The sequence below is a fragment of the Rhinatrema bivittatum genome, chromosome 1, assembly GCF_901001135.1.
Source record: "Rhinatrema bivittatum chromosome 1, aRhiBiv1.1, whole genome shotgun sequence".
Classification (NCBI taxonomy): domain Eukaryota; kingdom Metazoa; phylum Chordata; class Amphibia; order Gymnophiona; family Rhinatrematidae; genus Rhinatrema; species Rhinatrema bivittatum.
Genome location: NC_042615.1, coordinates 198,846,156 through 198,869,538, shown reverse-complemented (window position 1 = coordinate 198,869,538; position 23,383 = coordinate 198,846,156).

Sequence of the window (23,383 nt, the reverse complement as noted above, 5' to 3'; positions counted from 1 at the left end):
CAGGTGAACTTCATACATCCCACACCTAACGTTTCCTCTGAATCCTCCCTATCATATCCACTATGTCTGTCTTCCAGTGAATACTAAGGGGTCCCTACCATTTTCCAATGGGGATTCCTGTCAAACTCCCAATGTCTTACTGTTCCCCTTCTTCTTGGTTGAGGTGGAGGGGGTTTAGCTCTAGTTTAGGGCTCCTCTAGGAGAAATACCAACTGTCCAATGGGCAGGAGATGATTTCTGTGTACTGTTTTTACTAGTCTTTCACCCCATTCTGGCCTTACCTGTTAAGCAGGCAGGTTGTTCAGTTTTTCCTCAACAACATAGGGGTTAGACCTCCACTAATCAGCAATTTTGTATCTCCCAGTCAGCCTCCAGTTCTCTAAGAGTACTCTGTCCCCTGCCATCAAGTCATTCTGCCTCACCTTCTGGTCATATCGATGCTTGTTTCTTTGGCTCAATTTGTAGGCAGATGCCACAGCCAGCCTATATACTGCCCCCAACTATTCTTTTAGCCTCTTCACTGTTAAACATCTCAGGCTGGGGGCCTCCCTGGGGATGTTAGGGAGAGGTGTGTGACTTCCTAACCCCAGCCATCTGCAACATCTATTTAATGAATCTGCTTTGAAAATCTCTCCCCTGGTCAGAGTGTATCCAGGCTGGGAGTCCATAGTTCACAATGAATTTCTCCCATAATGCTTGGGCAACAGTCTCTGCTCTCTGGTCCATAAGGCCTTGATTAGTAATGTTTACGATCTCTGCTGCTCTGTGCGGTAGGGTCTTTCTTTTTATATAACTATTACATTGTCTACAATGTTTTTCATTGGGATATGCCTGTGCATACCTAGTGAAATGGTCTGTCACAACCAGAATGTTCTCTTTATGCTGGGAGTCCATTTCTAAAGTCAAGAAGTCTACACACACCAAGTCCATAGGGCTTTGATTTGTAATGTTTACCATCTCAGCTGCTCTGTGCAGTAGGGTCTTTCTTTTTATACAATGATTACATTGTCTACAATAGGGATGTGAATCGTTTTTTGACGATTTAAAACAATCGTCAGATATATTTTAAATCGTCAAAAATCGTTAATAGTCGCGATACAATAGAAATTCCCCCGATTTATCGTCAAAAATCGTAAATTGGGGGAGGGGGAAGGGGAAGGGTGGGGAAAACCGGCACACCAAATAAGCCCCTAAACCCAACCCGACCCTATAAAACGAATCCCTTTCCTTCCCCCACCCTCCCGAACCCCCCCCCCCAAAGCTTTTTACGAGTACCTGGTGGTCCAGTGGGGCCGCGGGGACCGATCTCCCGCTCTCGGTCCATCGGCGCCATTTTGGCTGCCACTCAAAAATGGCGCCGATGGCCAGATAAAAAAAAACCCCACCCGACCCTTTAAAAACGACCCCTTAGCTTCTCCCACCCTCCTGATCCCCCCAAAACATTTTAAAATTACCTGGTGGTCTAGTGGTGGTCCCGGGAGCGATCTTCCGTTCTCAGGCCGTTGGCTGCCACTCATAAAGATGGCGCCGATGGCCCTTTGCCCTTACCATATGACAGGGTATCCGTGCCATTGGCCGGCCCCTGTCACATGGTAGGAGCACTGGCTGGCCGGCGCCATCTTTAAAGATGGCCGCCACCGTATTTAAGGATGGCCGCCGCTGTCGTAAAGATGGCCGCCACCATCTTTAAAGATGGCGCCGGTCATCCAGTGCTCCTGGATGGCCGGCGCCATGGATACACACTGCTGCCACTCCAGACTCTGATAAACTGTACCAATCCCCCTGCGTAGTGTCACTCCTGTTGGGCTGTCAGGACAGTGCATCCAGGTTCACTGTTCGTACTTCCAGGAAGGTACTGTAAACTGAATTTGTAAAGGGATAATGCTGCCAACCACCAGTGGCCAGTTGCCTCTAACTTTGCAGTTGTTAAAACATAAGTCAGTGGATTATTGTCTATTTTTCACCTTAAACTCAACTCCATATAGGTAATCCTTGAATTTCTCCAGAACCACCCACTTAAGGGCTAAGAACATTAGTTTATGAGCTGGGTAGTTTCTCTCAGTTTTACTCAGACTGCGGCTTGCATAGGCCACAGGTCTTTGTCCTTCTGGATGTGGCTGATATAAAACTAACCTGAGAGAAAGCTTTCCCATAAACCATGCACACATATTTTATACATAAACCATGCACAATGTTTTAATGCCATCATACTAGACACTACCAATGCTCAGACCTTCATTGTATCGTCCACCGTCGGATTATCACCAATCTCGTCCATACACACGGTTGTAAGCGCACCAACCTCCAGTAGTTAACCTCATGGGTAAGTGTCTCTCTGTGTTACAAAAAAAGGTTCTAAATAAAGGACTTTCATTTGTACCTATTTTCTATTACAATCCTTTCCAATGCCGTATTGATCTATATAGATTTTTCAGACTTTTGCAAGTTTATCTTTTTTTCAGTAATATCAGTTCTTCTTCTTTTGATTGCTCTTTGGTACACCCGACATCAAGCTGGATCCCTCTGGGACCAGTGGATCCTTATGTTACAACTTTTATGGATCTAGTTCTTAGAGATGTCGGACTGTTGGAACAATATCTACCTCTTCTATCACATAATTTATCACGTGCACAGATGATAGCTCTCAAGGAAAAACAATAAAATAGGGAAATGATTATTCGACCGGCAGCTAAGGGTGGTGCTATAGTAGTTAAGACAGTGTCTCAATACATATCGGAAGTTAACAATCAACTAAGTGACTCTGCCTATTATACAAAATTAGGTAAGGACCCTATACCATATATTCAAAAATTAATAGAAAAGGAAATTTCGATAGCTGTAGATGCCATTTTTTTTTTTTTACAAGAAAAGAGATTTCTTTTCTAACACCAAAATATACAAAAATTCCAGCATTCTATACAGTTCCTAAAATACATAAACAACTGATCAACCTGCCTGGTTGACCTATCGTTTCATCTATCGAGTCTATTCTTGAACTGTTTTGCTCATTTGTGGATGTTTTTTTACAGGAAGAGGTAAAAAAGACACGATCCTATGTGAGAGATACTATTCAAATGCTAACTATTTTACAGGATGTAGTTAAAGAGGAAACTGAGTTTTTGCTGGTCATATTAGATATCCAGTCATTATTCACCAATATACCTCAACAGGCCACCTTAGACACGATTGAAAATGTCTTTTCAAAGAGATCTAGATCGCAAAGTATTCCATCAGCTTTTATCTATAACTGAGCGAAAATTGCTCTCACCTGGAATGATTTTGTTTTGCTGATGATTTGTACCTTCAACATTATGGCACTGCCATGGGGGTGACCATGGCTCCTAGCATGGCTAATTTCTATGTTGCTCATTTTGTAGATACTTTTTTGTCTTCTCCCCCTTTTTTTGAATTTATAAGAAATTGGTCTCACTATATTGATTATGTGCTTTTCTTTTGACATCTTCGCAAGAACATCTTTTAGAATTCATTGCATGGCTGAATTAATTGGACAAGAATTTAAAATTCACTATTTCTTTCCATAATTCTAAGATATCTTTCTTGGATATATTAATTTTTTAAATGGGTCATCGTGTAGGAACTACCTTATTCTGTAAACCCATGAAAATAAACTCCTTCCTATTGTTTTCCAGTTTTCACCCATACCATGTTAGATGTCATCTCCCTGTGGGTCAGTTTTTAAGACTGAGACACATTTGTTCAGATAAAAAGGATTTCATCAATCAGGCATACATTTTAAGTGCCCATTTTTTTGGCTAGAGGCTATCCATTTGCAGTTATTAAAAGAGCATTCAAATGAGCCTTTAATGCTAAATGACAATGGCTTTGATGTGACCAAGCTAAAGTAACTAATGAGCACTTGGTGTATGTACTGTGATTCTCTCATGTATAGTCTAACATTAAAGCTATTCTTTTTTTACATCATTGGAAGATCTTAAAATTGCACTCTATTTTTTCATTGCCGCCACTGATTACATATACCCGGGGTAAAAACCTTAAGGACTATTTAGTCCATGCTACTTTGTCATCCATGCCTAATACATCTTCTGCTGCAGGACACCAACCTTGTGGCAATTGTTTGTTTTGTTCCATGACCATTGCAGGTACTCAATGGCACGTTCCACAGTCAGGTCATGTTATACATTTTTCTGTAGCCACTGACTGCAGATCAACATTTGTAGTTTATTTTATATTGTGTCCCTGTTCTAAGATCTATGTTGGCAGAACAAAGAGAATGATCCGGACACTTCTTACTGAGCACCAGTTTGACTACTAAAAAGGAGCAAGCCCCTCTTTTCTCTCATTGTGAGGATTCCATCTTAAATTTGTGGATTTGCGTTGGGATGTCATTGAACAAATCTGTGTATCACTTCGAGGGGAAGATCGCATTAAAAGACTGAGTATATGTGAACAATTCTGGATCTTTTATTTGAACTCAGTGGCTCCTCAGGGTTTAAATTTGGAGATTGAGTGTATTCTATCATTTAACAAATGATGTGTCAATCACTATGAATACGTATGTCATTAGTTTGATGTTTCAGGAAGCTCCTCTATTTATATGTCATTCATGTCACTGTCTTTTCCAGTTTAGACTGGTGCCATTTTCTGCTAACGCTGTCATATATAGAAACATAGGGGTAGATTTTATAAATGTACGCGCGGGCGTACCTTTGTTCGTGCACCAGGCGCGAACAAAAGTATGCTGGATTTTATAAGATACGCGCGTAGCCGCGCGTATCTTATAAAATCCGGGGTCGCCGCGCACAAGGGGGTGCACATTTGTGCAACCTGCGCGCGCCGAGCCCAGCGCGTGCTGCCTGTTCCCTCCGAGGCCACTCCGAAATTGGAGCGGCCTCGGAGGGAACTTTCCTTCCGCCTCCCCTCACCTTCCCCTCCCTTCCCCTACCTAACCCACCCCCCAGCCCTATCTAAACCCCCCTACCTTTGGGGTAGATTTTCAAAGGGGTACACGTGTACCCCCCGAAAACCTACCCCAAACCCCCCTGCGCGCGCCGAGCCTATTTTGCATAGGCTCGGTAGTGCGCGCAAGCCCCGGGATGCGCGTAAGTCCCGGGGCTTGCATGGAGGGGCGTGTCGGGGGCGTGTTGTGAGTGACACGGCGTTTCGGGGCAGGCTGCGAGTGACGTGGCATTTTGGGGGCAGGCCCAGGGGCGTGTGCCAGCCTGGGGGCGTGGTCAAGCGTGTGCACCAGCGGGCGCGCCAGCAGCCCGCTGGTGCACACAGATTTACGCCTGCTTTCTGCAGGCGTAAATCTGCCAACAAAGGTGGGGGGGGGTTAGATAGGGCCGGGGTGGTGGGTTAGGGAGGGGAAGGGAGGGGAAGGGAGGGGAAGGTGAGGGGAGGCAGAAGGAAAGTTCCCTCCGAGGCCGCTCCGATTTCGGAGCGGCCTCGGAGGGAACAGGCAGCGCGCGCTGGGCTCGGCGCGCACAGGTTGCACAAATGTGCACCCCCTTGCGTGCGCCGACCCCGGATTTTATAAGATACGTGCGGCTATGCGCGTATCTTATAAAACCCAGCGTACTTTTGTTCGCGCCTGGTGCACGAACAAAAGTACGCCCGCGCGTACATTTATAAAATCTACCCCTTTGTTGGCAGATTTACGCCTGCGTAAAGTAGGCGTAAGTCTGTGTGCGCCAGGAGGCTGCTGGCGCGCCATCACCCATCCCGGGGGCTGGTCCGGAGGCCTCGACCATGCCCCCGGGCCGGTGCCACGCCCCCAAGCCCGCCCCCGAAATGCCGCGTCACTTGCGGCCGCCCCCGACACGCCGCGTCACTCGTGGCATGCCCTCGACACGCCCCTCCATGCAAGCCCCGGGACTTACGTGCGTCCCGGGGCTTGGTGCACGCAGGGGGGGTTTGGGGTAGGTTTTCGGGGGGTATGCGCATATCGTACACGCGTACCCCTTTGAAAATCTACCCCAGACTGCACAGATCAATGCCTTGTTGGATGTTGTCTGAATGTAAATCCTCTTTTCCACTTTTCCCCCTGCAGTTGAAGCAGAGAACAATGCTGGATATGTATTCAAAGTGAAGTATCAGGCTTAATTGGTTTAGGGTAGTAACCGCTGCAATAAGCAAGCTAACCCCACACTTATTTTTTTACCCAGACTGTGTAATTCAGTCCTTGTTGTCCTTTTACACACTTCCCCTTGCCATTGAAGCAGAGAACAATGTTGAAGTTGCATTAACCGTGTGAAGACTTCGGGGTAGATTTTCAGACGAGCGCGAACAGCCTACTTTTGTTTGCGCTCCAGGCGCAAACAAAAGTACGCTGGATTTTAGTAGATACGCGCGTAGTCGCGCGTATCGGCTAAAATCCTGGATCGGCGCGCGCAAGGCTATCGATTTCGTATAGCCTGCGCGCGCCGAGCCGCACAGCCTACCCCCGTTCCCTCCTAGGCCGCTCCGAAATCGGAGCGGCCTAGAAGGGAACTTTCCTTTGCCCTCCCCTCACCTTCCCCTCCCTTCCCCTACCTAACCCACCCGCCCGGCCCTGTCTAAACCCCCATCCTACCTTTGTCGGGGGATTTACGCCTCCCAGAGGGAGGCGTAAATCCCCGCGCGCCAGCGGGCCTCCTGCGCACCGGGTCGCGACCTGGGGGCGGGTACGGAGGGCGCGGCCACGCCCCCGGGCCGTAGCCACGCCCCCGTATCCGCCCCCAAAACGCTGCCGACACGCCCCCGCAACGCCGCGCGCTCCGGCCCCGCCCCCCGACACGCCTCCCGACACGCCCACTCCGAAAACCCCGGGACTTACGCGAGTCCCGGGGTTCTGCGCGCGCCGGTGAGCCTATGTAAAATAGGCTCACCGGCGCGCAGGGCCCTGCTCGCGTAAATCCGCCCGGTTTTGGGCGGATTTACGCGAGCAGGGCTCTGAAAATCCGCCCCTTATTGAGTAAGGGTAGTAATCACCAGGTAGTAGCCACCATTCCAACAAGCCACCCCTATGGCTCTTGTCTTCATTCCCATCCTCTAGCCTTTATGGATTCACAGTGTTTATCCCATGTCCCTTTGAAATCCTTCACAGTTTATTCTTCACCACTTCCTCCAGAAGGGCATTCCAGGCATCCACCATCCTCTCCATGAAGAAATACTTCCTGACATTGCTTCTAAGTCTTCCTCCCTGGAGTTTCAAATCATGACCCCTAGTTCTACTGATTTTTTTCCAATGGAAAAGGTTTGTTGTTGACCATGGACCATTAAAACTTTTCAAGTATCTGAAAGTCTGTATCATATCACCCCTGTTCCTCCTCTCCTCCAGGGTATACATATTTAGGTTCTTAAATCTCTCCTCATAAGTCATTTTATGTAGACCATCCACCTTTTTGGTTGCCCTTCTCTGGACTGCCTCCATCCTGTCTCTGTCCCTTTGGAGATACAGTCTCCAGAACTGAACACAGTACTCCAGGTGAGGCCTCACTAAGGCCCTGTACAAGGGGATCATAATTTTCTTTCTCTTACTAGATATTCCTCTCTCTATGCAGTCCAGCATTCTTCTGACTTTAGCTATCGCCTTGTCACATTGTTTCACCGACTTCAGATCACTAGACACTATCACCCCAAAGTCTCTCTCCTGCTCCATGCACATCAGCTCTTCACCCCCCATCAAATACAGTTCTTTTGGATTTCCACACCCCATATGCATGACTCTGCACTTCTTGGCATTGAATCTCAGCTGCCATATCTTTGACCTATCTTCCAGCTTCCTCAAATCCCAACTCATTCTCTCCACTCCTTCCGGCATGTCCACTCTGTTGCAGATCTTAGTATCATCCGTAAAAAGACAAACCTTACCTTCTATCCCATCCACAATGTCACTCACAAAAATACTGAACATGACCAGTCCCCAAACAATCCTTGCGGCACTCCACTTAACACCGCTCTGTCTTCAGAGTACAAAGAACTAAAGTTAAGTAACACCAAACTTTTAGCAGAGTTAGAAAAACTAGACATAACTTATCACACTCACCAAATAGTACTTATTATGATATAATGTTACAGTATTTTTGATGGCACCTGTTTAAGAGTTAAAATTCCACACACTTTATGCAACATAGTTTTTGTGCCTTATTGTGAACCGTTGTGATGGCACCCACTTAACGACGGTATAGAAAAGATTTTAAATAAATAAATAAATAAAATACCCTCACACATTGTCTTCTATCCATCAACCAGTTTTCAATCCAGGCCACCACCTTGACACTCACTCCTAAGCTTCTCATTTTATTCACAAGCCTCCTGTGCGGGACCGTATCAAAAGCTTTGCTGAACTCCAAGTAGATGACATTGAATGCTCTTCTTCGATCCAATTCCCTAGTCACCCAATCAAAAAAGTCAATCAGATTTGTCTGACAGGACCTTCCTCTGGTGAATCCATGCTGCCTCTGGTCTAGCAATTCTTCTGACTGTAGATAGTTCACTATTCTTTCTTTCAGCAACGACTGCATTACTTTTCCCACCACTGAGGTGAAGCTAACTGGCCTGTGGTTTCCAGCCTCCTCTCTGCTCCCACTCTTGTGAAGTGGGACCACCACCGCTCTTCTCCAATCACTCGGCACCACTCCCATTTCTAGGGATCAATTGAACAGGTCACGCAGCGGACCCGCCAGCACATCTCTGAGCTCCCTCAGTATCCTGGGATGAACTTCATCAGGCCCCATGGCTTTGTCCACTTTCAGTTTTCCTAGCTCTTCCCGTACATTCTCTTCTGAAAATGGAGTTTCATCTACTCCACTCCCCTCCAGTTTCTTGTTAACTAGCAATGGTTCTTCTCCAGGGTCCTCTTTAGTGAACACCAAACTAAAGTATTTGTTTAATATTTCTGCCATTTCTTCATCTCTCTCCACACATTGATCCTTTTCACCTTTCAATTTCACTATACCACTTTGTACTTTTCTCCTTTCTCTGATGTATCTGAAAAATGTTTTGTCACCTCGCTTTACCTCTTTGGCAATCCTTTCTTCCGCTTGACTTTTTGCTTTCTTGATTACTTTCTTCATCTCCCTCAGTTCCACCAGATATTCTTCCTTGTGATCCTCCCTTTGGGATCCTTTATATTTCTTAAATGCTGTTCTTTTAGCCTTTATTTTATCAGCCAGCTCCTTTGATAACCAGATAGGTTTCATTTTTCTCTTGCTTTTCTTTAATTTTCTAACATATAGATTAGTTGCCTTGGTAATTGCTCCTTTTAGTTTGGCCCACTGTTGTCCACATCTCTCATTTTCTCCCAGCCTTCTAGTTCTTCCTCCAGGTACTTCCCCATTTCAACAAAGTCCGTGTTTTTGAACTGCAAAACTAGGGTCTTCGTGCGACTTCTCTGTATGCTATTTGTGATATGAAACCATATCGTTTGATTATCATTGGTGCTGAGGTGGGCTCCCACCCAGACATTAGAGACATTATCTCCATTATTGAGCACTAAATCGAGTATAGCTCCCTTCCTCCTGGGTTCCCTTTCAGGGCATCGACTATCTCTCTACTACTGTTAGATTCTCCAGAAGGGATTCTCCAGTCTACATCTGGCAGATTAAAATCTCCAACAATCACCACTTCTCCCTTCTTTCCCACTTTTTGGATGTCTTCAACCAGATCTCTGTCAAGTTCTTCCATTTGATTTGGAGGCCTATAAACCGCTCCAATAAAAATGGATGCCCCATCATCTTTTTTTTAGGATGGCCCATAATGCTTCTTCTTTGCCCCATCTTCCTTGCAGCTCAGATGCTTGGATTTTGTTTTTACCTATTTTATTCTCCGCTTAGGATGAGAATTATAAATATATCTCACAACAATAGTACTCTCTCCTATGAAAAAAGTTCTTGAGAACTAAATGTTTGTGCAAATAGTTTTTAAACTTGAAAAATAATTGGAGAAAAAGAGGTAAGTTTCATATTCAGGGTGCTCACCTCCGTGGCGTAGCGACCTTCTTGTGGTCTAATCATTAACTTGCCTCCTTCCTCCTTTGTGTGTTATTTTTTATTAATCAAGTTTAAAAACTATTTGCACAAACATTTAGTTCTCAAGAACTTTTTTCATAGGAGAGAGTACTATTGTTGTGAGATGGATTTTGTTTTTGACATAAAGAGCCACTTTTCTGTCCTCTCTGTCCTTCCTTAACAAGTTATAACCCGGTATGGCCGTATCCCAATCATGAGATTCCATGAACCACGTCTCCATGACAGCAACAATGTCCAAGTCTGCCTCCACCATTAGGGCTTTCAAATCTGGGATTTTATTGCCCAAACTACAAGCATTTGTGCTCATAGCATTCCAGCTTTTCTTGTTCAGGTTACTGCTTTTCTTAAACTCCTATTGTGAATTATTTAGCTGACTTTCATTATCCACTTCACACTTTTCCATTGCATTTGTATTTGGGGGGTGACATTCTAATTTCCTTCTGTCATCCCTGGCATCTAGTTTGAATGCCTTATGACATAGGATTTGAATTTATCCCTTAGGATCCTTTTTCCTGCCACAGATAGATGTAACCTAGACAAATCAATGCCACTGGTACAGCGATTGGAAATTACAAATAATCAATCTGGAGCAGCTGCTCGATCGCTGGAATATAAAGGTATTGAAGACTTAAATACCGATTTATAAATTATTTGTTGGAACTAGTGTTTAACAACATTTTATGACATCTACCCTATATTCAGTGTATACTGGTATGAATAAATAATTTGTATGATAATTTTAAAAAATGTTAAGGAGTGGAGGGAAAGTTTCATATAAACTCATTGGTGTCTCGGCACCACGGTTATGTGGTGGTATAATCATTAACTGACCCCCTCCTCCTGTGTGCAATTTTTTTTATTATGAAAGGTTTTTTTCACCTATGTAAACTCTTCCGTAAAGTGAACGTAAAACTTAATTATAAAGCCATAACAGTGCTGTGTTTAAAGAGCTAAAAATGCTCTACTTTTAAGGTAATATGGAGTAAAGTTCAGACTTCCCTTTATGGTGTTGGTATGCGCTGTCCAATTTCCAACAAAAGTCCCGACACAGTCGATCAGTGTTTCAGACTATAAGTCTTTCCTCAGGGGTGTGAAACATTGTAGAGCTGCCAACTTGCTGGGAATCTGGATGAACTCCATTAGGTGTGAGCCTCTGATGAACTTGAGGTATACGACTCTTGACGGGGTGACTCTCACTCCGTCACCGGAAGAGTCCGTATACCTCAAGTTCATCAGAGGCTCACACCTAATGGAGTTCATCCAGATTCCCAGCAAGTTGGCAGCTCTACAATGTTTCACACCCCTGAGGAAAGACTTATAGTCTGAAACACTGATCGACTGTGTCGGGACTTTTGTTGGAAATTGGACAGCGCATACCAACACCATAAAGGGAAGTCTGAACTTTACTCCATAATACCTTAAAAGTAGAGCATTTTTAGCTCTTTAAACACAGCACTGTTATGGCTTTATAATTAAGTTTTACGTTCACTTTACGGAAGAGTTTACATAGGTGAAAAAAACCTTTCATAATAAAAAAAATTGCACACAGGAGGAGGGGGTCAGTTAATGATTATACCACCACATAACCGTGGTGCCGAGACACCAATGAGTTTATATGAAACTTTCCCTCCACTCCTTAACATTTTTTAAAATTATCATACAAATTATTTATTCATACCAGTATACACTGAATATAGGGTAGGTGTCATAAAATGTTGTTAAACACTAGTTCCAACAAATAATTTATAAATCGGTATTTAAGTCTTCAATACCTTTATATTCCAGCGATCGAGCAGCTGCTCCAGACAGATAGATGTAAGCCATCTTTTACAAATAGCTTTTTACTGTTCCATACATGGCCCCAGCTCCCAATATATCCAAAACTTTGTTCCTTACACCAGGATTTGAACCATACATTGAAGCTATCAATATGGCTTAGCCTCTCCTTCCCCTTTCTATGAACAGGTAACACTTCTGAAAAGGCAATGGATGTCGTTCTGTGACTAATCTGCTTTGTTACAGACTGGAAATCTCTCTATACTGCTTGGATTCTGTTTCTAGCAAGGTCATTGGTTCCCAGATGGATGTTAATATCAACTTTAGAGTCTTTGTTTTCTTCTTTGATCACTTTGACTATCTGAATAGCATTTCTGCCGGCCGATGATCCTGGAAGGCTTTTAACTGTAGTGTTTCCCTCAAAAAGAGTTCCCAAATTAGTGCCTCTGATGACAGAGTCACCCAGCACAATCAGATTTTTCCTATGGTTATTGATTGTATTATGGAATTTCTGTATGCATTTGGGTTTCTTCTTTCTTTTCAGATACCACTTCAATCTCTTTCACAAGAGCTTCTTCATTATCTAATACAGAGAAGGCATTTTATACTTGTGTCACTTGAAAGAGCATGTGTCTCCGCATCACAGGTCTTACTCTACCAAAGCCCACTGTAATCCCATTGTTTTTTAGGTTCCTTAACACCCTGTGTGAGTGTGGGGGGGGGGGGGTAGACATATGGGCTGCACAATTGTGAAGAATGGGTGTCTGTGGGTCACAGGTCTTATCCTACCTGAGTCCACTGTAAACCCCTTTTTCCTTGACTTTTGGTTTGTCTGTGGTAATGGGGAATTAATCCTGAATACTGTCAAGTGGCTGAAACTTTCTTTATTGCAGCTAATTCAGCTTTAACTTCAGCGAGCTCCTTTTTCAAGGAAGAGAGTTCTGAACAAATGGGGCAAGCCCTAAGTTTCCAGATGATTTCCCTCAAAATAAAGGCTCCACAATAGTTACATTGGATAGTCCTCGTTTTGGTAAATTTATTTGATGGATAACACCTGAGTAATGACCAAATGTCCAAATTATCTTGTTGCCAATTATGTATTCAGACAGACAATATCAGAAAAACAAACCCGGGGTGAGTGGGTAGAGGTGCAGGGTGAGAGGGTGGGATGAAGTTAAACAGTTAACACTTGGCCAGGATTGTTCACTAGACACTGTATCTTCTATTGATTTTGAACAGACCCTCCCCCAGATTGGCTAGATAAGTTAAGCTTTTTACTTAGCTCTACACAAGAATCTGTAGTTGTAGCTGTCTCCTTGAAGTTCAAAGCAGTCTGAAGACTTGATTGCCCCCTGCAATGTACTATGAGTCACCTGTCCAAAGCTGAAGAGCCCACTCCCTTAATTTTTTTTTTGGTGGGTTTTTTTTTTCGGCTTAATCAAGCACACAGCAATTTAATGCAGCAATATCAATATCTAGGCAAATATAGAGAATATAAGGCTAGCACTACACAAAACACTGAAAAATATAACCAAGAAGCCCTCTTAAATAAGGATAAATTAAACTTTTTCCTTAGCGCTACACAAGAATCTGTAGTTGTACCTGTCTCCTTGAAATTCAAAGCAGACTGAAGACTTGATTGCCCCCTGCAATGCACTATGAGTGTTAATATCCTGCTCACAGAGCCCATCCCACGAGCAGGCCTCTCCACTCACTGCAAATCTAGACCTTCTCCCCTCAGCCCGGCCACCAGCACTGCTATCCTGCCCAGGGACACCACTGTCCGTGGTCCTGCGTTCTCTTCCTGGGCCTTCCTAGGCACCGGCGTGCACCTCTTCTATTTAAAGGGCCAGCGGCGGGAAAAGCCTGCGGCCCTACCGTAAGTCTTCATCAGTCTACTTCCTGCTTTAGCCCTATAAAAGGGTTTCTCTTCAGTCACTCTGGGCTTTGGATCAGGTTTCCACAGTTGTCTGTGATCTGTGACTAGTCCAGGTCCTCCGTAATCTTCATCTGTGTAGATGGCTTCGTGTTCAGTGTTCCCCATGTTCCTGGTCTCGATGTTCCTGGTCTTGTTAATTGTCGGAGCTCCTTCGGTGTTTTCCTGATGTTCCAGATGTTCTGCTTGTTCCAGTTGTCCTGATGTTCCATGGTTCCGTTCCTAGTAAGCCTTTTCAATGTCCTGTCTTGGTTCCTGATCCTTCGTATCCAGTCCTGATGTTCCGTGATCCAGTCCTGATGTTCCTGACGTCTGTATCCAGTCCTGATGTTCCGTGATCCAGTCTTTATGTCCTATACCACTGGTTCCTTGTTGCCACCCTTCCTGGCATGCCATGTTGTGGTCCGTAACCAGCCCGATGACCAGGCTGTGTAGGGCGCCTCATGGCACAAGGCCTGCCTTCTCATCTGTAGCACAAGCCTCCGGAGAGTCATCCTTGCCTGAAGCCAAGTCCCATCTTGGTCCTGTATCCTGAATCTTGTTCTGGCTCTCAGATTCCCTTGTGTCTGTTCCGTCCATGTGTTATATGCTGCACTGATTCAGCATGGTCTGCGACCAGCCACAGCCAGCTGTGTAGGGCGTGCCCAGTGCAGGCCTCTACAGTATCTGGGACATGTTCCTCGCACTTGCTTCACTTCTCATCTGGAGTCTGCCCTGCATCCAGCATGGTCTGCGTCCAGCCCCAAAAGTGGGCTGTGTAGGGTGCGCTGCATCACAGCCTCAACCTAGTACTTGATCTTGAATCCTCGTCTTCAGTACCTGGTTCCTGAATCCTTGTCTTCAGTATCTTATCAGAGTCCTTCCAAGTTCCAAGTCCTCGTCTGAGTCCTTCAAAGTTCCAAGTCCTTGTCTTGTTCCTGCCCTCAGCCTCTGTCTGGCCTCACACACTCATCGTTCCCATGCGGCGGGTCCAAAAGGGCTTTTGAGTGTCCGGAGGGCTACTCTCGTGACCAGCATTGCGTTGCTGGGTCACACTGGTGCGTGGAGGTCCAGTGGAGGGCGGATTCTGCTTGTCCTGACCCAGATGTTCCTTGTTTTGCTCCTGTTCCACCTGTGCTGGCATCTGCTCGCCTTTTGCAAGGTTCTCAGGGCTCCTCCCCGGGCTGCGTCACAATCTAAGGGCTCACAATCCCCTGCTCGAAGCGACCACACCTCCGCGCTCGCAACAATGAGTCACCTGCCCAAAGCTGAAGAGCCCACTCCCTTATTGTTTTTGGTGGGGCTTTTTTTTTTTTTGGCTTAAACAAACACACAGCAATTTAATGCAGCAATATCAATATCTAGGAAAATATAGAGAATATAAGGCTAGCACTACACAAAACACAGAAAAATATAACCAGGAAGCCCTCTAAAATAAGGATAAATTAAACTTTTTCCTTAGCTCTATACAAGAATCTGTAGTTGTAGTTGTCTCCTTGAAGTTCAAAGCAGACTGAAGACTTGATTGTCCCCTGCAATGCACTATGAGTCATCTGCCGAAAGCTGAATAGCGCACTCCCTTATTTTTTTGGTGGTTTTTTTTTTTTTTGGCTTAAACAAACACACAGCAATTTAATGTAGCAATATCAATATCTAGGAAAATATAGAGACTATAAGGCTAGCACTACACAAAACACAGAAAAATATAACCAGGAAGCCCCCTAAAATAAAGATAAATTAAACTTTTTCCTTAGCTATACACAAGAATCTGTAGTTATAGCTGTCTCCTTGAAGTTCAAAGCAGACTTTGAACTTCAAGGAGATGTGTGAGTAGAGCTGATAACAAAATGTATGATTGGCATTTATTTAGATATTACTACATTTTCTTTGACTTTTACAGGACTGAAATATATACCTCAAATTTATGAAACTACCCACTGATGCAGAAACAGTGCTTTCGAAATGCGGACCGTGTCAGGAATGGGATATGTATTCTTTGAACTAAGATAAATTTTTACATGCAATAAAAAAAAACCTATTTAAAAAAAGTATTAAATTCTGCCAGATGATTAAATATAAGACAATGAAGGTCTGAGCATCAGTTGTGTCTAGTGTGATGGCATTAAAAAATGTGTGCATGGTTTAAAATATGTGTGCATGGTTTATGGGAAAGCTTTCTCTCAGGTTACTTTTCTAAGTTTCCCTTTATGATTCACGCTGCTTCTCACTGATATAAAGCTGCACTAAGCCCTCCATGAAAGCATCTATATGCAATTCAAATGTTTTGCCTGGGTCAGCAAAAGCAAGTACTGGTGTGTTACACAGATACTGTATGATCCTTCTAAAGGCAATTTCACATTCTTGAGTCCATCTTATGCCAAATGACTCTGACACCATGTAATATTCCCTCTTGTCAGACACCCTATGCATCTGCTTCTTATTCATGGGTGGATAACCATGCATCAGCCTCAACAATGGACTTACAATTTTTGAATAATCTTTCACAAACCGTCTGTAATAACCACTAAACCCAAGAAAGGAACGTAACTCTCTGAGGTTGGTTGGACAGGGCCAGGTGGTGAGGGCAGCTATCTTAGGTTCTGTGGCCACTCCCTCCGTAGAAACAATATGTCCAACATACTTGTCCTCAGCTTGACAAAATTTGCATTTCTCCACTGATAATTTTAGGCCACACTGTGCCAACCGATTAAGTACCTTGAGTAGCCTTTCTTCATGCTCCTCTAGAGTTTTCCTGAAGTATATTATCCAAGTATACTAGCACTTCTAATAGATTCATGTCCCCCACAGTATTCTCCATTAACTTTTGAAATGTAGCTGGGGCACCTGGAACCCCATGGGGGAGTTGGTTAAATTGGTAAAACTCTAGTGGACATATAAATGCGGTCTTCTCCTTGAAATCTAACTCATGGGTATTTGGTAATACCTACTGCGTAGGTCCAGGACAGAGAACCATTGGCTTCCAGTCAGAGAGTTAAGGGCATCCTGTAAACTGGTCAGGTTTGGTCCTGGAATTTATGGTATGGTAATCAACACACAGTCGTACCATCCCATCCTTTTCCTAACAACTACAATGGGGGAGGCATAAGGACTTTGTGATTCAGCGATAATCCCTGTCTCCCTGAGTTCCTCCAGATTTCTTCTCACATCAGCTAAGTCACCTGGGGCTAATCTCCTTGATCTTTCCCAGAATGGGGTGTCATCTGTAAGACATATGTGGTGTTCTACACACTTTGCACATCCGACATCCCACTCAGACCAAGAGAACAAGCTAGCATGTTGTGCTAATTTTTGCTGTAGTCAGGCCTTTCAAGATGGGGGAATTGGAGAGTCCCCAAACTGGAAAACATTTGGGAAAGTAGTTTGGGTATACCTCCCTTTAGGTTCTACTCCCTGCACAGCCCCCACTCAGTTCACTGTGGCCACTCTAATCCCTGGGGGTAACTGGACAGGGACACACTTTCTGTGTCCATCTACCATCTAGAGTTAGTACACCATTCTGCACCAGTAACCCTGCAGGCAACCGGTCCTCTCCTGGGGTCTCAATTATCACTGTGCTGTGTGCAAGGGTGGCATTGACTTTCAAGCAGTTATTTAACTCCATTACACCTCCCGGGGGTATTTCAATAGGGATTTTGTTCCTTTGCCATATCTCTCCCACTAAATTCTACACCTCATTTCCGTGTTGTCTCCCTACAAAGTATGCTTGTAACAGCATTACAACTGGGGAGGGTTGTCAGTTTTGGCTGTCCATGGCCTCTTGGCATGCTTTTGCCAATCGAGCAAACATATGTGAATTGTAATAGTACTGGGATGTGGGTTCTAAACTGGGAATCTGGACACACCAGCATCAAAGCTTTTAGCTGCTGGTATCCCCCAGTAAGGTGTTGGGGAACATCCACTGTCCACATGTATAGCCCTCATAGGAACAACTATGGTTATTTATGCCCTTCAGCTCCAGTCCCAGCAATGGTTGGAGTGGGATGTGTGACAACCTAACATCATAGTAGCTCCGGTATACAAGGGAGACTTGGGACCCTCTATCCAATAAGGCCTGGGGCCACACATTAAATTCAATTTGTTGTTTTGGGCCCCACTAACCCTTCTGGTAAAGGATCTCCTGCCCAACTGGATGAGTTCCAGGGTGACTGAGTGCTCTCCCTCTCTGGATCCTCCATGGCTCCTCTGATTTTGGGAGGTCCCCACCCCTTCCCATGTGAGTAGGGGGAACTACATTCTCTCTTATAGTGCCCTGGCTTCCCACATCTGTGATACACACCAGAATGCTTAGTGTTTCTTCCTGATGCAAGTGCATTATTTCTGTATTGTTTGGGCAGGTCTTCCCCTTCCCCTTCCTCTGGGGGAGAGCAGCCCTCATTGCAGAGTTGAGCCTAGTCTGAAGGGCCTCCAGCCTTGACTCCAACTCATGGATTCTAGCCTGATATTCCTTCTATGGGGTTAAGGTGGGTTCATGGTGCCCTCCCCTGCTCCTATATTTCCATGGATTCTGAACCATAGCAGGGGTTTTTGGATGATCCTGGAGAGTCTTAACCTATGGTACTATTATCCCTGCCAATCTGAGGTGGGGTCCCTCTCTATTGGAGTGACTTAGAGAGCTCCTCATAGTTTCTCAGTCTTCCTCTTCCCTGATCCCCCTCAATACAATAGAAAAGGAAGAGGGTCCCCCCTCTTTTTCTGCTATCCCAATTTTCATCAGAGTCACATCTGAATATAAGGCCCCCCTGACTATCTGTTCAATTTGAGTCCTGTCCATGTCTTGTGCCATGATTGCTTCCTTCCTCACAGCTTTAAGTAGGAGACTATCTAGACAGGATGCATATTGAGAGAGCTTTCCCCCAGACCTCTGCATGGTAGTTTTGAAGTGGATAAAGCAATCCTCTTTGTCTTCTGTACTACCATACATCCCTTCTAAAATGTCCATGCAATCCTGTGCAGTAACATAAAGCGTGGAAAGAGTCAGAAACATTACTGCATCAAGGGCAGGGGCACGTAAACTCTCCACCACTCTCTTCTTTTTCGCCAACTCAGTACATTGCCATTCTTGTAGCATCTGAAGAACCAGGACCATCTGGTGGTCAAATTCCTCCTCTCCTGGTGAGGTGGGCTCAACTCCTGAGAATACTCTCAATCTCTTGTATGGGCTGGTTTCATAATAGGGCTGCAGGCACTTCTCTAACACATTCCCCATCAGTGTGTCAGGGGAATAGGCTGGCTGTCCCACCTGGGGTAGAATCCCTGCTACATCCAGCAGAGTTTTTCCTTCACCAATCAGTGTGTCAGGGGAATAGGCTGGCTGTCCCACCTGGGGTAGAATCCCTGCTACATCCAGCAAAGTTTTTCCTTCACTTTTTAATAGGGCCTGTAATTTTTCCTGTGAACTACCTAGAGGCTGGAATAGAACATCCACCCTCCCACTGGGGCTAAGGGGAACAGACACTTTACTCCCCATAGTTGTTGGGTTTGTGGCATATTGTGGACTCTTGGTCGAAGTGGCGTTGACTCCTCCCATGGGGAGGGGACCATGGGGAATCACAGCGATAGGCTAGATTCTAGTAAACAGACACTGAGGAAAAAAAGCTGTATTGTACTGCTGATGTAAGTAGAATCTTGCTTCAAGGAAGGGATAGTACTGTAGGCCAGTGATATCACAGTAAGCTAAGGCAGTCTCTATAGATGATGGTCTCACCCGGATGTAGCAAGGTTGGGTAGTGTTCCGCAGCACGGGATAAGCCGAACCCGAATGGTGGATTAAGGAGAGCTGGAGCGAAGTGTTGCTCACAGAGTGGCAGTGCTGGTAACTTCCTTGGTAGAAGAATAGAGAGAGGGACCCGAGGTCCGAGGTGCAGGATTCCCTGAGCAGGATAGGCCCTCGAGGAGCGAGTACCTAAGAGCGCTGAAGGATCCTGGAAGAAAGTAGATAGGACCCCTGAGCAGCGGGTGTCCCAGGTTAGGTAGTTGAACCCTGAAGGGCAGATAGAAGCGAGAGGCCCTGAGGAGCAGGTACCCAGAGCTTCCATAAGAGCGAGTCACCCTGGAGGGTAGAGGGTAATCCAAGCGAGCTGCTTAGAAGTGATCAGAGTAGAAAAACCGAAGTCCTTGCTAACTCACTGGGCTATAGCAGAGCGGACGTCATGCGGTAGGGATGCCCCCGAGGTTCCCGCCATGACTTTTCAAAAGCATAGATGGTGTGCGCGTGCACGCCTAGGAGGCCTCAGGAAAAGCATGGCGGATGGGGACGCCCATGCTGTGTCGGAGATGCTGAGGGTTTCGGCAATCAGCACCAAAGGCAGCCATCCTTCTCAGGGAGGAGGAAAATGGTAGAAGAGAGGTGAGGCAGGGCGGTCGCAGCCATCTGCGATCGACGAACACAACAATAGTGACTAAGGGAACAGATACCCCTTCTCCCAGCAAAACTGTAAGGGGTGATTTGTTGGGATCTAAATCTATAGAGCAAGTACAGAAAACTTTCACATTTCCCTGTGCATCATCATCATTAATACTTCCCCTAACCTTTTCTTGCCCCAACACCAGGAGTTCTTCTAGAGCATGCAACATGGCAACTGGCTCCATATCCTGGGGACACCATTCACTAATATATCCGGTGACAAGTTAACCCCTTTACCTCTATACCAATTTTTCAACACCAATACATTCTTAGCATCCATTCTTCCTCAATCCGCCAGTCCTGTTCACAGTATGAAAAATCAAAATTAATCAAATTCATCCCAGCACTATGGCTCCAAAAATTTATGTAATGCCTCAAAGGTCATTCCTGGGTCCAGGACAGACATGGCTGGAGCCCCACTAGGAAGACTCCATCAGTCCTCACATTCTTGGCCCCTGGTGCCTCCACCTGGGGAAGAAGGAGTTAGTGGGTGGGAATTCCCTCCCTTCACCCCAGGAAAACAAATGGGACTGTGAACAAGGCTAGCAGTATGTAAAAATATATACAGGTTTATTATACTACACAAGCATATACATTTCTACAAGACTATGTACATGACTAATAGGATGTCAAACAGCACACTTATCTACTTGTGGTTTATAGTCTCAGTCTACACAGCTTTATACATTTCTATAAAGTAGCAGGAACATTTAGTATTTGGCAATTTGGGGTTGTTGGCCCCCACAATATACTACCAAATAGAATAAAGGGAACCTCTTGTGTTCTTGCTTACACAAATATTATTATTATCCTTCCCCCTTTATCCCAAATCTCACCCATATGAAAAGATGTAACTGGGCTGGTGGGCAGTGTTAGCCTAGGGGGGTCCGCTGTAGCTAAATTGTCTCCTGCTCTGCTGAAAGGTCTGTGTCAACACTGGTGCCCACACCATCCTGAGAATTGTGACTCTTCCACCTGGACTGTCACTGGGGAAAACACCCTACTGGGGACCCCGACTCCAACTCCTGTTCTGCTGCTAGGATACATGCCCTCCTAGAAAAGTCTGCCTCCCTATCTACTGCTGGTATCCATGCCCTCCTGGGGGACCCAACCCTGCCTCCTAGTCTGACAGTAGGGTCCCTACCCTCTTGGGGTCCAAACTCCATCTCCTAGACAGCTTCTAGGGTCCACGCCCTCCTGGGGAACCCAACCACCTCCCAGACTGCTGCTGGGGACCTCACCATCCTGGGGGACCTGACTCAACCTCCTGGTTTGTCGTTGTGGTCCATGCCCTTCTTGGGTAATGTTTCAGGGTTCAGTGTTCCCAGCCCTCTGCAGTCCCAGCTTTCAATGATTTTAGCTCTGCTAAGCTCATGGCCAGTCAAGTGCTGTTACCAGCTTGGATAATTCACCTCTCAGCATGGTTTTTTGCTTTATCAGCTGTCTGAGCCTATAAGTGTCACTTTCTCTCAGTCAAAAAGGCCAAGACCCAGGCAGAACCACAGAGAGAGATCATGTACATGCTCCTCCATCCTGCCTGAACATATCTTGCTGCTGTTTGGGAACTTGGCACCCAAGGGTCTGAATACCCTTATTAGGGTGAGAATCTGTTTGCTTTCTAGGACTTTTCTCTAGACAATTTCTCTCATGAATCCCTTTCCCAATCATAGTTATGTAATTTAGGAGTTTGAATCCTTTGATTTTTAGTGATATTTCCAACATTATTACCAGCTGTATTCCAGGGGGCTGTGACATGCAAATCTGTGACTCACCTATTCAATGGTTATTTATGTACCTTCACAGTAAGGGCCCTGGCAGATTAGGCTGGCAGCTCAAGTTACATAGTTGCTTTGTCCTATTTTTTTCTCTGCTGCAGTTCATGTGATGGTAACATGATCAAATCTCCATCTCTTGTGAGGGGTGTTTCACACCTCTCCAATCTTCTCATTCACAGAACACAGTCCCTCTGATTCCCTTATCCCACAGCACCTCTCACTAACAACCTTTCCTCCAATCCCACCCTCCCCACCACCCCCACACACACACTCCGCTCACTCATACTTCCACTCCTCGCATTCCTTCAGATCTACTCACTCCCTCCTCTCCAATCCCTTGTATCCCTCACTTTGTCTCCCTCTCCCTACCACCCCTCAGATCCCCTCAATCCCTCTTCCCCCTTTTGCCTCTTCCACTCATAAAAAAATAAAAGAGCTGACTTGTTTTTATTTTTCTCTGAATGTTAAGCATTTAATTGCTCTTTGCAGATCCTCAATAATTAAAAAAAAAAAAAAAAGGAAAAGGAAAGTGGCCTGGAATTCCTGTCAGTAAGGCAGCCATTCTCTTCTGTTCTTCTGAACCTAACTGGGGGGAGGTGAGTGGCAGAAGAGTCAGTCTTAGTTTCTTCTGCTCTTCTGCTGCTTTTAACTATGAGGTTGTTTCTTCACGATTTAAAAACAGCAGTCAGGCCCTGGTGGCAAAGAAAGAAGACATGGTCCGACATGCTGCCACTGTTCTCCTCCTACCACCCAATCTGCAGAAAGTCATGAGCAAATGGGCTGGCAGTGGGGGAATGGAGTTAATGATATCATTGCTGCTTTTTTGCCTAATCTGACTTGGCCCCAGATCTCCTGCAGCAATTCCATAGTAACTGGCCAGTTTTGCAGGAAGGGCTGGATTTTGTGGCCCTTCCGACATCCTCGGCATCGCAGGAGACCAGGGCTCCTGGGCCTCGCTGATTCTGAGGCTTGGAATGCATTAATTGCTTCATTATACTAATCATAATCCAGTTTATTTCTTTTGGGACATATAAAGTCAATCAACTAATGTCTGTTTCTTATTTAAAAAAAAAAAAGGCCAGGAAACTACACTGAATATGTATGAACCATGATTACAGCATGGACTAAGTTTAAGAAGTCAAAAACATCCACCCTACACCTCAATCTCCACACCACTTTCCTACTCTATTTGCCCTAGTTCCATAGGATTCAATGGGGAAAACCTCAGCACTCACACATATGAAAAAATATCCATATTATCAAGAAAATATTTTTATCACTGACTTGGCAAAATAAAAAGCATAAGTGCTGCAGTCATCACAATTAATGGAGGTAATTTTCAAAGGAGTTATACACATAGATGTAACATACTATCGTAGCAAGCTTCAAAAACCCATTTATATGTTTAAAGGTGAATTTTAAAAGCTCGGCGCATGCCAAAATTGGGAGATATGCACACAAGTCAAGCTCGTGTGTACCCACCAAATTTTAAAAGCCACCT